The sequence below is a fragment of the Sus scrofa genome, chromosome 5 (assembly GCF_054392235.1).
Source record: "Sus scrofa isolate SSC_HxYL_T2T_F1_AM1 chromosome 5, Sscrofa_HxYL_maternal_Yorkshire_Landrace_v2.0, whole genome shotgun sequence".
In the NCBI taxonomy this organism is placed as follows: Eukaryota; Metazoa; Chordata; class Mammalia; order Artiodactyla; family Suidae; genus Sus; species Sus scrofa.
This window is the reverse complement of record NC_139387.1, coordinates 4,193,930-4,208,009: the sequence shown is the minus strand read 5'-3', so window position 1 is coordinate 4,208,009 and position 14,080 is coordinate 4,193,930. Positions and strand designations below refer to the sequence as shown.

Here is a 14,080-nt window from a genome sequence, read left to right as displayed (position 1 = left end):
GAGGCTGCTCCAGAACAGGCCGTCCCTAGTTTCTGGGGTTTGCTGGCCGTCTTGGGTGCTCACCACCGGCTTGAAGACTCACCACCCGATCTCTGTCTCCAACCTCACACGCCTTTCTTCTCCCTGTGCGCCTGTGTCCAAATTTCCTCTTTCTACAGACACCTGTTGTTGGGGGGGTGAGGGGCTCACCCTACTCCCGTGTGACTGCAGCTTGAACCTAGTCCCAAAGAAGGTCACATTCTGCCTTCTTGGAGGTTAAGGCTTCAGGGGAGTTTAGGGGGACACAATTCAAAGCTCTGTTAGGAGTCTTTATGTCTCCCCCACACACCCACTTGGCTCTCCCACCCCTGGTTGGGAGGGGCACACTTGTGCCCTTCCCCCAGGACGGGGTACTGGACACTGCCCATCACTCACTGCTCCCTCCCCTTATGGGCAGGGCCTGCAAGAGCCCGAGGACGCAGGGCCTCATTTCCCAAAAAAAGCTAATTCCTCCTCCTTCAGAGGGCCGCTCTCCCCTTGGCAAACAAATCAGGCCGGGCTGGTCAGGTTCTGCCTCTGCCTGTGACAGGGTGAGTTCAGTTAGGTGGGAGGGGGGGTCCACCCAGGTGCAAGCCAGCAGCACGTGGTAAGCCTGCTCTTCCGAGGCTCTCGTGCACCTGTGGGGCCCGTTAATAAAGCTGTTACAGAAGGTCCCCGGTGGCTCTGTGGGTTAAAGATCCCACGTTGTCACTGCTGTGGCTGGGGTTCCACCCTGGCCCCAGAACTTCCACTGCTGAGAGCACACCCCAAAAAAGCTGATGCGCACTTTGGGTTTTCAGGGGCTCCTTGTGAATCTATTTCTCCGCTGGTTAGAACCCAACACACTTGTTATTCAGTAGATACTTAATGAATGGATTAAACTCGCTGTGAATGCAAACGAGTGTCCATGTCTGTGCGTGAGAGAGAGACTGGAGGGAAGAGAGCCAGGGAGAAAAGGGAGATGGGGGGGCGAGGGATGCACACACCTGGGATGCCAGGAACCTGCCTGGCCCGAGAAACTACCTGCCATATGGCTTGAGCCACAGAGACTTTAAACTGTGATCATAATGCTTGCACCTCGGCAGAACCCCAGCCTTATGAGCTTCTCGTCTCACTCAAAAATGACCTTGGCTTTCCCGAAGCCTGGCCTTGGGAGTCAGAATTGCCCGGCACCCCCTGTCTTCTCTCCCCACCAAGGCCAGCAGGGCTCTCATAAACCAAGGACCACTGTCTTGCAGCTCCTTCCCTTTTGTAGTGAATTAAATCCACCCCGTCACACACACACACACACACCTCTCAGAATCAGGAGAAAAATATACCCTAAATAATCCTAATAATCCTACATAATCTCTCCCAAAAGGCGCATGAAAGAACTTTGTAATCTTTATTTATAAAATTACTATTTTTTTGTCTTTTTTTTTTTTTTTTTTTTTTAGGGCCTCACCTGCAGCATATTCCAGGCTAGGGATCAAATCAGAGCTGTAGCCGCCGGCCTACACCCCAGCCACAGGAAGGCGGGATCCGAGCCGCGTCTGCGACCTATACCTCAGCTCACAGCAACGCCGGATCCTTAACCCATTAAGTGAGGCCAGGGATCGAACCCGTGTCCTCATGGATACTGCCAGTTGGGTTCGTTACTGCTGAGCCATGACGGGAACTCAATAAATCACATTCATTTTAGAGGGAGCCTCAGATACCTCCTGAGAGAGTAGGATACAAAGTAGTAAGATTCTCCCTAATTTTCCTTTTTTGTCTTTCTGTCTTTTCTAGGGCTGTACCTGCGGTATGTGGGGGTTCCCAGGCTAGAGGTCCAATCGGAGCTGTAGCCACAGGCTACACCAGAGCCACAGCAATGCAGGATCCACGCCACGTCTGCGACCTACACCGTAGCTCGAGGCAACACCAGGTCCTCAACCCACTGAGCGAGGCCAGGGATTGGACCTGCAACCTCATGGTTCCTAGTTGGATTCGTTAACCACTGAGCCACGACGGGAACTCCTCTCCCTAACTTTTCTAAGCAAAGAAAGAAATGCGCATTTGTGGACAGCGTAGGAAATGCCCAGATGCCCGCTGGAGGCTTTTACCTCAATACGTGATGTCGCCGCCACTCCTGGAGGCAGACAGTTGTGTCCCCATTTAAGGGAGGGAAAAAATAGGAAGGGACTCAGGAACGTCAGGTGACTTCAGTGCTGAAGCCTAGGCTCCGCCTGGTATCTCCAGGAGCACTGGGCCTGTCCCACGCCAGGAAGACTTCCTCAGCTCCAGCTTCCAGGCAGACTCTGGTTCATAAACGTATGTCCCAGAAAGTCCTGGCCCACAACCTGGTGAAAGCAGCAGCTCCACCTTCTCTGCCCAAGGCATCGTGAAGATGGGTTTTTTTAAATTTATTTTTATTATTATTATTTTTTGCTTTTTAGGGCCACACCCATGGCATATGGAGGTTCCCAGACTAGGGGTCAAATCAGAGCTGTAGCCACTGGCCTACACCACAGCCACAGCAACTCGGGATCCAACCTTGCCTGCGACCTACACCACAGATAGCGGCAATGCCGGATCCTTAACCCACGGAGCAAGGCCAGGGATTGAACCCACAACCTCATGGTTCCTAGTCGGATTCGTTAACCACTGAGCCACGACAGGAACTCCTGTCAGTCAAATCTGATCCGCAGGCAACATCTAGAATTACCATAAGCTGATAAAATCTCAACCCAGCAGACAGTGAGACATCGTGATTAAACCGTGCCGACTCACTGTGGGGCGAACACATGACGGCTAATTTTTCAGCAAGTGCAGTGCTGGGTATGTGGGATCCCAGTTCCCAGACCAGGGACTGAACCTGGCAGCAGCAGCCAAAGTGCCGAGTCCTATGATCACTAGACCAGGGGACTTGCCCGACTACCGAACTTGCTGAAGTGTGTCATCCTTTGCTCACAGACGTGCTGAGTGTGCCTCTATCACAGCACCTACACACTGCATCGAGATGTCTGGGGCTCCGTGACAGACCTCCCTCGAGCTTCTGAATCCCCTGCAGACAGGGACCATGTCTCATTCATTTCTGTGCCTCTAGCAACGCCCTGAAACTGTACGAATTAACCCACTACCACAGCTTTAAGGTCCCTAGAGAGCAGAGGACCATGGAGCTGGAAACCGATGTGCCAGGATCTTCTTTGTACAAAGGAAGAGCACACATTCATGTCCACACACAGGCACACAAACTCTCGTTTTATTCTTGTGGGTTTTTTTTAATCTTTTTTTTTTTTTCATAGCTGCACCTGCAGCCTATGGAAGTTTCCGGGCCTGGGGTCCAATCAGAACTGTAGCTGCCAGCCTAGGCCATGGCCATGGCCACACCAGATCCAAACCACATCTATGATCTATGCCACAGCTCACAGCAATGCCAGATCCTTAATCCAGGGATTCAAACTCGAATCCTCATAAAGTTGGGTCCTTTACCAGCTGAGCCACCAGGGAACTCCCAAACTCCAAGTTTAAATGCCAAGACAACGCAGACGGAGCTGCCACAGAAGCATGGTACTGACAGTGCTACGGGATTCCGAGGGTGGACCACGCACAGCTGGAGCCCCCAGGGAAGAATTACTAGAGGTGAGACGAGGCTTTGAAAGAATAAAGGAGAATCTGGATAAGCAGGGAAGAGGGAGAAACATTCAGGGGAGGAAATAGAGTGAATGAAAGATCCTTTATGGGTTTTTTTTCTGCAGTTAAATGTCTTAAAGTTTAACATACAGAATAAAGTTTACAAATCCTAAGAGTACAGCTCAATGAATTATCAGAAAGGAAATAGATCTGCAAAACCCCCTTCCAGAGCAAGAAAGAGAGGACTGTTCTTGGTATCTCTTTGTACCTTTAAATATTAATCCATGGCCTGTATCACCCATTTGGAAGTATAAACACAAATGAGAAACAAAAACGTAACGGGGGGATTTATTCTGTCTCCTAAGCCCAGTTGAATAATGGCCGCCCAAAGACACAGAATCTTAAGCCTGGGAATTTGTAAACGTTATTTTACGTGGAAAAGAGGTCTCTGCAGATGTGACTTCATGAAGGGTTTACAGATGAGGACAGTCCAGGTGGACTAGGTGGGCGGGTCCTAAAACCACGGCAAGGGTCCTCAAAGGGAAAGGAAGGTGACAGGGACACAGAGGAGGGGACGCGAAGACACGGCAGAGAGGGGAGCGGGGGCCGCACAGCTGAGGGGTGGGGGGACAGCCACTGGAACCTGCAGGAGGCGTGGAGGCGTTTTCCCCTAGAGCCCTCGTGGTGATCTGTTACTGCAGCCCTAGGAAACCAGTACAAGGCTGAAGTATAAAAGGAAAACCAGCTTAGGTCCTAACTGCCATCCACCTGCCGGGAATTGTTTCGCCAGGGCCCGCTCTTTCCCAGGATCAAGGCACCGCGAAGTGTCACTGGTACTCGCGACGTGGTTGTCATTTTGTCCTGCCTGGGCTCTCTGTCCAAACCGATCTGTGAAGACCTGAGTTAGATACTTTCAAATAACTTCCTGTACAACCTCTCCGATCCCCTCATGAAGAGATCATACTGGGTAACCGCTGGCTGGCGAAGCTCCACGACCGTGGGGCGGTTTATCCCACACGGGGCTGGGCGGGGCGTCCTCTGACCTGGGAGCGAGTCTCAGCCGTGATCCGGCACCGAGTGCTCGCTGGCAAACGCTGAGGTGCAGCAAAGACGGGCACAGCCTGGGAAGCGTCCCTCAGACTGGGAAGTGGCCTCATGGTGGGGCATCCCAGCCCCACTCAACAGTTCACTCCTGCCGGAACCAGAAGGCTGTGTCCTCTTCATCTGGCCAGGGATGAATGGACATGGCAAGAGTTGGTGACATTTTCTTCTCCAAACCCAGCGTATCTGGTTTTCATTACTAACCACACCTTCTTCTGATGAATTATTTTCTTACATTTATTTTTTATCATCCATTAGGCCAAATAGCTTTCTCTAATCAAGGAGACTCTATCCAGAGGCTGCTCTAACAAATTACCACAAAAAGAGTGGCTGAAAACAAGAGACATTCTCTCGCAGTTCTGGAGGCCAGAAACCCACACTCCCTCCGAAGGCTCTGGGGGAGGGTCCCTCCTGCCTCTCCCAGCATCTGGGGGCTCCCGGGGCTCCCTGCCTGGGGTGCCTCGCCCTAGTCTCTTCCTCCCTCTGATGGACACCTGCTACGACACTTAGGGCCCCCCTGGAAAATCCAGGAGGGTCTCATTTCAAGGTCCTTAATTATACCTGCAAAGAGCCTTTTCCCAAAGAAGGTCACACTCACAGGTTTCAAGGGTTCCAACATGGACAGATCTTCGGAGGCCCTGTTCAACCTACCATAACCCCGAAAAAGCTGTGTTAGCATCAGCCTAGCTAAATTAATAGCAAAAGTTTAGCCTGCAAAGTTGAGGGCCAGATTGGGAGTTCCTACTGTGGCTCAGTGGTAATGAACCCAACTAGAATCCATGAGGACGCAGGTTCAATCCCTGGCCCCACTCAGTGGGTTAAGGATCCAACATTACTGTGAGCTGTGGTGTAGGTCTCAAGTGTGGTTTGGATCCGGTGTTGCAGTGGCTGTGGCGTAGGCCGGTGGCTGCAGCTCCGATTCAACCCCTACCCTGGGACCCTCCCTATGCTGCGGGTGGGGCCCTAAAAAGAGGTGAGAGCCAAATCTTGGACAATGACGCATCTAACAGATCCCCGTCTGCCTTAGCCGAGAACCGTGCCTGTCACCTCTTTCATTCAAAACATCAGAAGGCACTATTACGATTTCCTGTTCACAGACACACACACTCAAGTTCAAAAATCTGAGCAGCCTCCACAGTGGTGCAGCTAGTGAGGGACAGAACGGGGGTTCAAACCTGCTGTTACTGGTTATGAACCTGTACGTTCTCAACTCCATCCCCTGCCTTCCTCACTTCTCCCGGGACTGTTTCCAGCCTTTCTACTGCGAGTCCTACAGAACGCAAAGGAGAAGCACGAGGAGAAATTTCTCCGAACATGGGATGTTTTCTCCACGCTCCGAGCTTTCGCTTTTCTGCTCTCAACCTTCCCGATGCCTCCGGCCTTCCCAGAGGTGACCGGCTTGTCCCCTGCCTTGATGCACACCCTCTCCATCTGCTGCCTTCTGTCTGCAGGCGTCTCTAAAGAATCGTCCCCAGAACTGATTATAAAAACCAACTTTCACTGGGTACACACGTGCCGGGCCCTGTTCTAAGCCCAGCTCCACTACTCTGACTCCTCGACAATCCTGTTAAGACAGGTCACTACTGTTACCTCCCTTTTGGAGAGGAGGAAACACAGACGTGACGAGAAAACAGCTCTTCTGCGTGGCCGTGTCGGCACCATCCTGCTGACACCCAGCGTCTGGACATTCAGATAAGGGACTGAGCTTCAGATTCCCGCCCATATTTCCACTTTGCTTTTCCTGGGGCACCTTTTAAAATAACACTTAGAGTTGAGCCTGCGAGGTTATAAGCCACTTTATTTTTTTCTTTTTGCCTTTTCTAGGACCGCACCTGCGGCATACGGAGGCTCCTGGGCTAGGGGTCTAATCGGGGCCGGCTGACACTGAAGCCACAGCAACGAGGGATCCAAGCCACGTCTGCGACCTACCCCACAGCTCACAGCGACTGCCCGATCCTTAATCCACTGAGCGAGGCCAGGGATCGAACCCGCAACCTCATGGTTCCTAGTTGGATTTGTTAACCACTGAGCCATGACGACGGGAATTCCACAGCCACTTTATAAATCCTGTTCTCTGTGTCCTGCTCACCCATGACCTGGGACGGAGGACTGGCCTTCTTCCCGCTCTTTATGCTCCCCCACGTCCATTTCTGGGACCTGCAGGTAAAGAATCTTGTGACTTTGCTTCCTTTGGGTCAGTGCATTGAAACCACATCTTCAGCCAAAATGACCCTGGAGGAGTTCCCCCTGTGGTGCAGTGGGTTAGGAATCTGACTGCAGCGGCTCCAGACACTGCAGAGGTGTGGGTTCAATCCCTGGCTGGTGCAGTGGGTTAAAGGATCCGGCATTGCTGCAGCTGCGATGTAGGTCACAGCTGTGGCTCAGTTTCAGTCCCGGCACAGGAACTTCCATATGCCACAGGGCAGCCACTTAAAAAAAAAGAAAAAAAAAAAAGGAGCCTGGGTTTTCACCTCCCCAAACCGGGAGCCCAGATGCCGAGGGAGCTCCCTGCCGACCCCCATGGGGGTGGCTTGTGCCTCCTCATTCAGCAGGTCATCATCTGCACGTTCTTATTTTAATCCACCGGCTATGCCGCCAACACAACCGAGAAGTATCCTGCTCAAGGTTACAAAGCCAGGAAGTAAAATGCAGGCAGCCTGTGTCCAGAGCCCACACCGACTTCTACTGTCTGGGCCCCCCAGTACCTACTCCGAGGGTGGCCTCGACTGCTCAGAGTAGGACGAGACCACTTTCCTGTTCTAGGCACAAATCCAAGGAACGCGCCTAAGGTCATGGGCAGGCATGTCACGTCTGGGCACGTGGACACTGCTCGGTGCACAAGGACGTCCACCCTCCTCCTCCTCCTTTGCCGGAAGGGTCCCATCAGCCATAAACGTGGAGGAAACGTATTCAGCAGCGGATGTGGGGGGAAGGCAGGGAAGGGCTGGACAGGCAGAAAGAGGGCGAAGATGGGGAGGGCCAGACCCGAGAGCAAGCAGAGGCGGGACAAGGCGAGCAGGTCAACACGGAGGAGCACGGACAGAGCCACGCACGGGAAGACTGCGGGCCCGTTAGGACAGGTCTCACCAATACCTCTTCCCACAGGGTCCCAAGGGAGCCCCGTCCCTGCACCCTGCCATCCAGAAAGCGCTCCCACACAAGCCCTCGAACACGGTGGATCACGTGTAGGCTCGAGCAACCACCGAGGAGCAAAGGGTCGAGATCCAAACGCGTGCGGCCTGGAGGGAGGACAAGCTGACCTCTTCGTGGACGCGGGAAATCCGCTCTCGGGGAGTTTCCGCACCTCCTGCGAGACCTGAGACCTCAGCGATTTTACACCTCAGTCAGTGTTCCGCTCACACCCTTCCACCACCACCTCCCACTTCCTCTCAACCCACACACGTCCCCGCGCCCTTGGACGGCATCTGGCCCCAGCGCAGTGACTGCTTTTTCGACCCCGTCTGTCTGTGATGATTTCTTGCTCCTTGGAACTTGCAACTGTATTTGCCTCTGTCATCGTGGGCCCGTGAGGGCTCTCTCGATGGTTCTATTGTTGAATTCTTATCGGCTGATTTTGCCCCCAGAAAAAAAATATGCTACTTTATATGATTCATAGTATTGGAATTTTTTTTTTTTTTTTTTTTTTTTTGGTCTTTTTGCTATTTCTTTGGGCCACTCCTGCGGCATATGGAGGTTCCCAGGCTAGGGGTTGAATCGGAGCTGTAGCCACCGGCCTACGCCAGAGCCACAGCAACGCGGGATCCGAGTCGCGTCTGCAACCTACACCACAGCTCACGGCAACGCCGGATCGTTAACCCACTGAGCAAGGGCAGGGACCGAACCCGCAACCTCATGGTTCCTAATTGGATTCGTTAACCACTGCGCCACGACGGGAACTCCGGAAGTTTTTTTTTAAAAACATACTATACATATTGTTACTGATGTTAGTGACTATAAAGCCTCAAGAAAAAAAATAACAGCTCTAGAAAATTTAGCCATTGGTTTTCCTTTTGCACTGAAGCCTGAAAAACGAAAATACACGTCAATGGACCGGGATCTCCAGGACAAAATAAGTCAGGCACGGTCCAACGTCTCGCGAGAATCCGGCTGGCTCCCAGTTTAACATTAACTCTGCTTCGAAGCCAACCGGGTTGAGATGGAGAAAGATCTAGTCTGGCACCTCTGGAGACGACTGGGGAGTCCTTGATTCGTGCTAACACTTCAAAGAGACTACTGGAAACAGAACCCTAACTCATCACAAGTCTGCTCCAGCTGTAACATCAGTTATTAGCCTTCAGCTACAGCACCAAGAACCCATCAGATTATACCGTTACGGTGAGGAGGCAGAAACCTCTGCATGTCGGTCACATGTTTGATCGGTAAAGGGAAGATGAATCATCACTCCACAAATAAAATCTTCAAAAATAAACAAGAGGTTTTAAAACAAGAATCCCATGAGAAAAAAAAATTTAAAACCCTTTCATAGCCTTTGAGGGGAGAACACCTCCAAGGGACTTCACAAAGGGGCTGCTGGCTTAACAACAACGGTCTATTTGCCGAGTCCTTCCGGTGTGCTCCCGACACGCTCACAGCTCCATGAAGGTCCTGCTACTACCCGCAGCTCCTAGGTGAGGAAGCAGCTCAGAGTTCAACAGCTTGTCTGAGGACACTGCACTTCCAAGCGCCACCTTTAAGAACCAAACTCAACGAACTCAAAAGCTTGTTGTTAATCACCATATGATACTATTCGATTCATCTTCCTGCCCACACTTGCTTGGACGACCTTCGCCTTCCCCACAACTAAAAGGAGCAGACTTCCCACCAGGTTCAAACTCAGGCAGGAAGAACCCTGGGAGAAAAACAAGACGCCTGGCGGGTGCCCGCTGTCTACACACCTGCCACCAGACCTCGGCTCACAGACCAGGTCCGGGGAACTCGGCACCTTCCTAGATCCTAAGCACAACCACGTACGTGACAGGGATGGAGAAGAAGAGTTACACGGGAGGTTGTGGGGGTCCCAGTGGGGACCATGAATGGAGGGGGACCTGGGGAGCTCTGGGAGATCACTGCAGGTTGGTGACCGCTCAGGAGGGTTGCCTGACGACGAGTGGAGGCGTGAGATGTGCCTCAGGTCATGTGTGTGTGAGGGGGGGGGGATGGGATAACGCCTGCATTCAGGTTCAGACCAAGGGCAGGAGGTTAAGGTCAGCCCTTCCGCCGATCTGAATAAGCACCAGGACAGTCCTAGGCTGCCCTCACAGGGTCAGGTGCCCTCGGCGCTACCACTCCAAGAGAGAGGAAGAGGCGGTCTTCTCCCACCCCCACTCCCTTGGACTCTAAAACTGCACCCCCTGATCCCGGGGGGCAGAGGCTCCTTGCCTGCCCACTTGGGCCTGCGTCTCTCACAAGCGTCCTATCTTAATAAATCTATGTCTTGCCCATCACTTTGTCTCTTGCTTACTTCCTTCTTCGCCAAGGCATAAAGAACCAGCACTTCAGTAAGTCCAGACGCCACGGTGAGTGAGTGACTCTAATTTAAAAACCATGGGCTCAGGTCCCAGGCTGGGTTCCAGTCCCAAGGGCTGTCGTCTCACAAGGATCCCCTGCTCTGGGGTCCGGCACGAACAGCCCCACACTCTTCATCCGCCGCCTTCACGACGCGCCTTCCCTCGACCGTGGAGCTCGTCTGTCAGCACCCACCACCGAGCTCAGCAGGCCGAGGAACAGGACAGGCATCGGACGCTCTTTCAGCTCGGCGTGGCCCTGCCCGCTCGTCCTAACCCTTTCCCCTTTTCTTTAGGTAAGAATGCCCCAGGACAGGGCACAGGCATTGGTCAACAAATTACCCAAAATAAACAGACAAGGGCAACCACATGTCGGGATGCAGAGAGGTCACTCAGACCCACACGAGGTGTGCGTTGCCATCAGCTGGGGTCCTCGGCGGCACCCTCCCTGCCAGCAGCCCCACTGCTGGGCTGAGAGAACCCCCTTCCTGTCCCAGGTCCCTAACTCGAGGGGCACCGTGTGGTCGTGCAGCCTCCTGTGGCTGGATGTTTTCTGAAAGTCCAGAGAAGGCGACCTCCAAGTTCTCAACCTAGAACAAAGGCCAGAACGCGCCGGCAATTCAACAAAATATTACCTTGCAATTCTTTTTTTTTTTGTTTTTATTTTGGGTAACAGCTGCTCGGCAGCGCATGAAGTTCCCGGGCCAGGGTTTGAAGATGAGACAACGCCGGATCCTTTAACCCACTGCACCCGGCCAGGGATTGAACCTCCACCTCGGCAGCGACAACCGGAGCCGCCAGCATCAGGCTCTCTCAGTCCCCTGCACCGCGGCAGGAAGTCGTCTTGCAGTTTTCTTCACCAGGGGAAACCAGGCTTGACTCAAGAGACACTTCTGACAGAGCACAGCGGCCAAGCCGACACGACAACGTTTCCTGTCACGGACCTCAAGCAGCAGAGCGGGATGCAAGCTTCGTTGCCATGAACCCACTTTGACTTAGGTAGACCAGCGGGCCGGGTTGTCTCCTGAATATGAAGGTGAAAACGACCCGGCCTGGAAACCATAAACATACCTCAGAGGTGCAGCAAGTTCAAAGAGACTGCTGAAATGCAGATCTCAGAAAAAAGGGGCTCAGGCTTTCGCAGGACGATTTCATAAAGTGAGGGACAAAGAGCTTCACTAAATGAAAAGTCGCCAATTCAATGGGGCTAGAGGTTGCACACAAACGGCCTCAGTTCTCCCGAGTTAGGGCCGGTTTAAAGCTGTGGTTCTAGGAAGCACTGAAATCCACCGTGAATAGCACCTATTGTGCTATAACATGCGTAAATCGTTTTTATTTGCATGAGAAGGGCGCCAATGACCTCGCACCACAAGATGTAATTAAGAAGTAATTGTAGTATCTCGGTTAGCCTTAGATAAATGCTGGATTACTGCAAGCAGAAAAGTTGTGATTTTAACCAGAGAGAGGCATTTCACTGCTGAGTATAAAGTCTACCTGGGTCCTTTCCATGATAAGGACAGAGCAAGCTGACTAGTAATTATATTCCATGATAAAAACAAAAGTCACTGTTCAATTTCTAAGGCACCAGAAAGAGTTTGGAATGAAAGAGCTTCACAGAGACAGAACCAAAGATTCAAGCTACTGGTCAGAGGGCAACTAACTCAGAAATGCCTGGGATCATGTTTCTCTCAATGAAGCAAAAGCAGGGTTCATTCCTTTGGGAACTAGTTGAGCGCATATTATGCACTAAGGATGGCTGGGCAGGAGGTGAGGCTGGCGCTGGGACAGGGAGAGATGTGGCGAGAAAGGTTTAAGCGGTGAGGATTTAGAGCAATCACAGGCACTGAGACGTGCGGGAAAGGTGACCTGGGACCGCTGGAAGACGTGAGGGCCACTTGTAGCTCCACACCAAACATCTGTGGAGTTCCCAACAGGAGGCATTCAACGGTTGTTGAAGTGACAAGGGATGCTGGGCTGTGAGCCCTGGGCGCTGGCCGTAGCTCTGTCACAACTGGACGGCCTTGCCAAGGCCCATATCCTCCGGAGGGGTCTTAAAAGTGTTCTTTTCGTTGATGAAACAAAAAAACTTCAGAGTGTGCCTCCTACAGGACATCTCTCCTTTTGTGACACAGTTAGTCACACGAGTCATACGTACAGCTCACACTACTCCATCCTGTTTACAAGGAAGGTGTGAAAAGTACAGGACAGCAGGTCCCTGGCTGGGTACGGTACCTGTACTGGTTTTAAATACATGCTCAGCAAAGATCAGTTTTGCATGTCTTATCCTAGGGGAAGTAAACAGAATGGCAAAGGACAAATAGGGGCCACGTTTTGTTTTGTTTTGTTAACTCTTATAATGTATAGTCTAGTATCCAGATAAACAGTCTTTAACAGGAGTCCCTGAATAGGCTTTTGGGGAGGGTTCATAAACACCCTGAAATTACATGCACTGGTTTCCTACCTGAATGCATGCACAAACTTTGTTTGCATTTTCAAGTATAGCAATAAAGCTCTCTCTGAAAAAAGAAAAAAAAAAAAAAAAAAGAAGGGGGTTAAGAACCGCTGCTCTAAGAATGTTCCTCTTCCGGGAGTTCCCTGGTCGCTTAGCAGTTAAGGACTCCGCATTGTCACTGCTGTGACTCTGGTCTCTGGTCCCATCCCTGGCTAGGAACTTCCGAATGCAGCAGGTGCTCCCCCAAAAAGGGAATGTTCTTTTTTTAAAGCAACTTTCCTAAAGTAATCATGGGTCTAATTCCAACTGTGTCTATTAACCACTAGGCAAGGAGTTAAAACTGAATTGCTTTGTACAGCTTAACCCACCACTGTACCGTTTGAAATACTACACCGTGGTATTTGAGATGCTGAACAGCTCAAACAAAATCGCATCGATACAACTCCGGAACCGTACACACGAATTAGTCCCACAATTTAAAAACGCGTTTGCAGAAGTTCCCGTTTAGGCTTAGAGGAAACAAATCTGACTAGCAGCCAGGAGGACACAGGTTCAGTCCCGGCCTTGCTCAGTAGGTTAAGGATCCGGCGTTGCCGTGAGCTGCGGTGTAGGTCGCAGACGCGGCTCTAACCCCGCTTTGCTGTGGCTGTGGGGTAGGTCAGCAGCTGCAGCTCCGAATCCCCCCCAGCCTGGGAACCTCCCTATGGCGCAGGTGCGGCCCTAAAAAAGTTTTTTTTAATTTTTTAAAAATAAAAACGCGTTTGCAGATTTCGTCTTCATTGACCCCCATTAGGTGTCACTTCGCCTCTATGACACCCACCGCGGAAAACAAGCACAAGTTGGCCGCAGAACGGCGACGAACGGGGTGACATTCTTCTCGCCCACGCCCGTCCCTCCCGGCTCTGCGATCCCAGGCCTTCCGAGCATCCGCAGCGGGCGGGCACGTTGCCGGCCACCGGGCAAGGCCACCCGGGGAGCTCTCGCAGACGGACGGCGGCGCCGAGCTCCCGTCGTGCCTCTACCGGCGTCCACTCACGCCTGCGGGAGTCATGGCCTGTCTCTTGTCAGCCTTCCATCACGAGCCCCGGCCACGATGCCTGCCTGACCCCATTCTCCCCGGCGCCTTGCAGATGTCAGCCGCGCCCAGCCACGGAAGCAACCCGCGCCCAACGCCTCAAACGCCGGCGACGGGCGACACGTGACCAACGCCCGCAAACCCCGGCCGCCGCTGCCGGCTTCCCGCGAGGCCGGCGCATGGGGTGTGCGCATGCGCGCGCACATGCGTGAGACGGGTGCGTTTCTCGGTCGACGGTTTCGAAGCAGCTGGGCGCATGCGCAGCGTGACGCCCTTTGCCCGCTGGGGGGAGGTGCGGCGAGGCAAGGCTCCGGCGCGCGTGCGCAGTAGCTCGAC

General features: G+C 52.6%; 2 long non-coding RNA genes across 2 annotated transcripts; one reads left to right on the top strand and one right to left on the bottom strand.

Annotated features, from left to right (window-relative positions):
- Positions 1 to 6,724: 6,724 nt before the first annotated feature.
- LOC146403082 (uncharacterized) lies at positions 6,725 to 10,157 on the top strand. The gene is made up of 2 exons (XR_014802924.1): positions 6,725 to 6,876; positions 7,819 to 10,157. It is a non-coding gene; the product is annotated as an uncharacterized LOC146403082 (long non-coding RNA).
- Positions 10,158 to 10,859: 702 nt separating this feature from the next.
- On the bottom strand, positions 10,860 to 13,820 carry LOC102161421 (uncharacterized). Its single transcript, XR_014802923.1, has 3 exons — positions 13,490 to 13,820; positions 12,679 to 12,733; positions 10,860 to 11,269 (listed from the first exon to the last, which is right to left on the bottom strand). It is a non-coding gene; the product is annotated as an uncharacterized LOC102161421 (long non-coding RNA).
- Between the last annotated feature and the right edge of the window lie 260 nt (positions 13,821 to 14,080).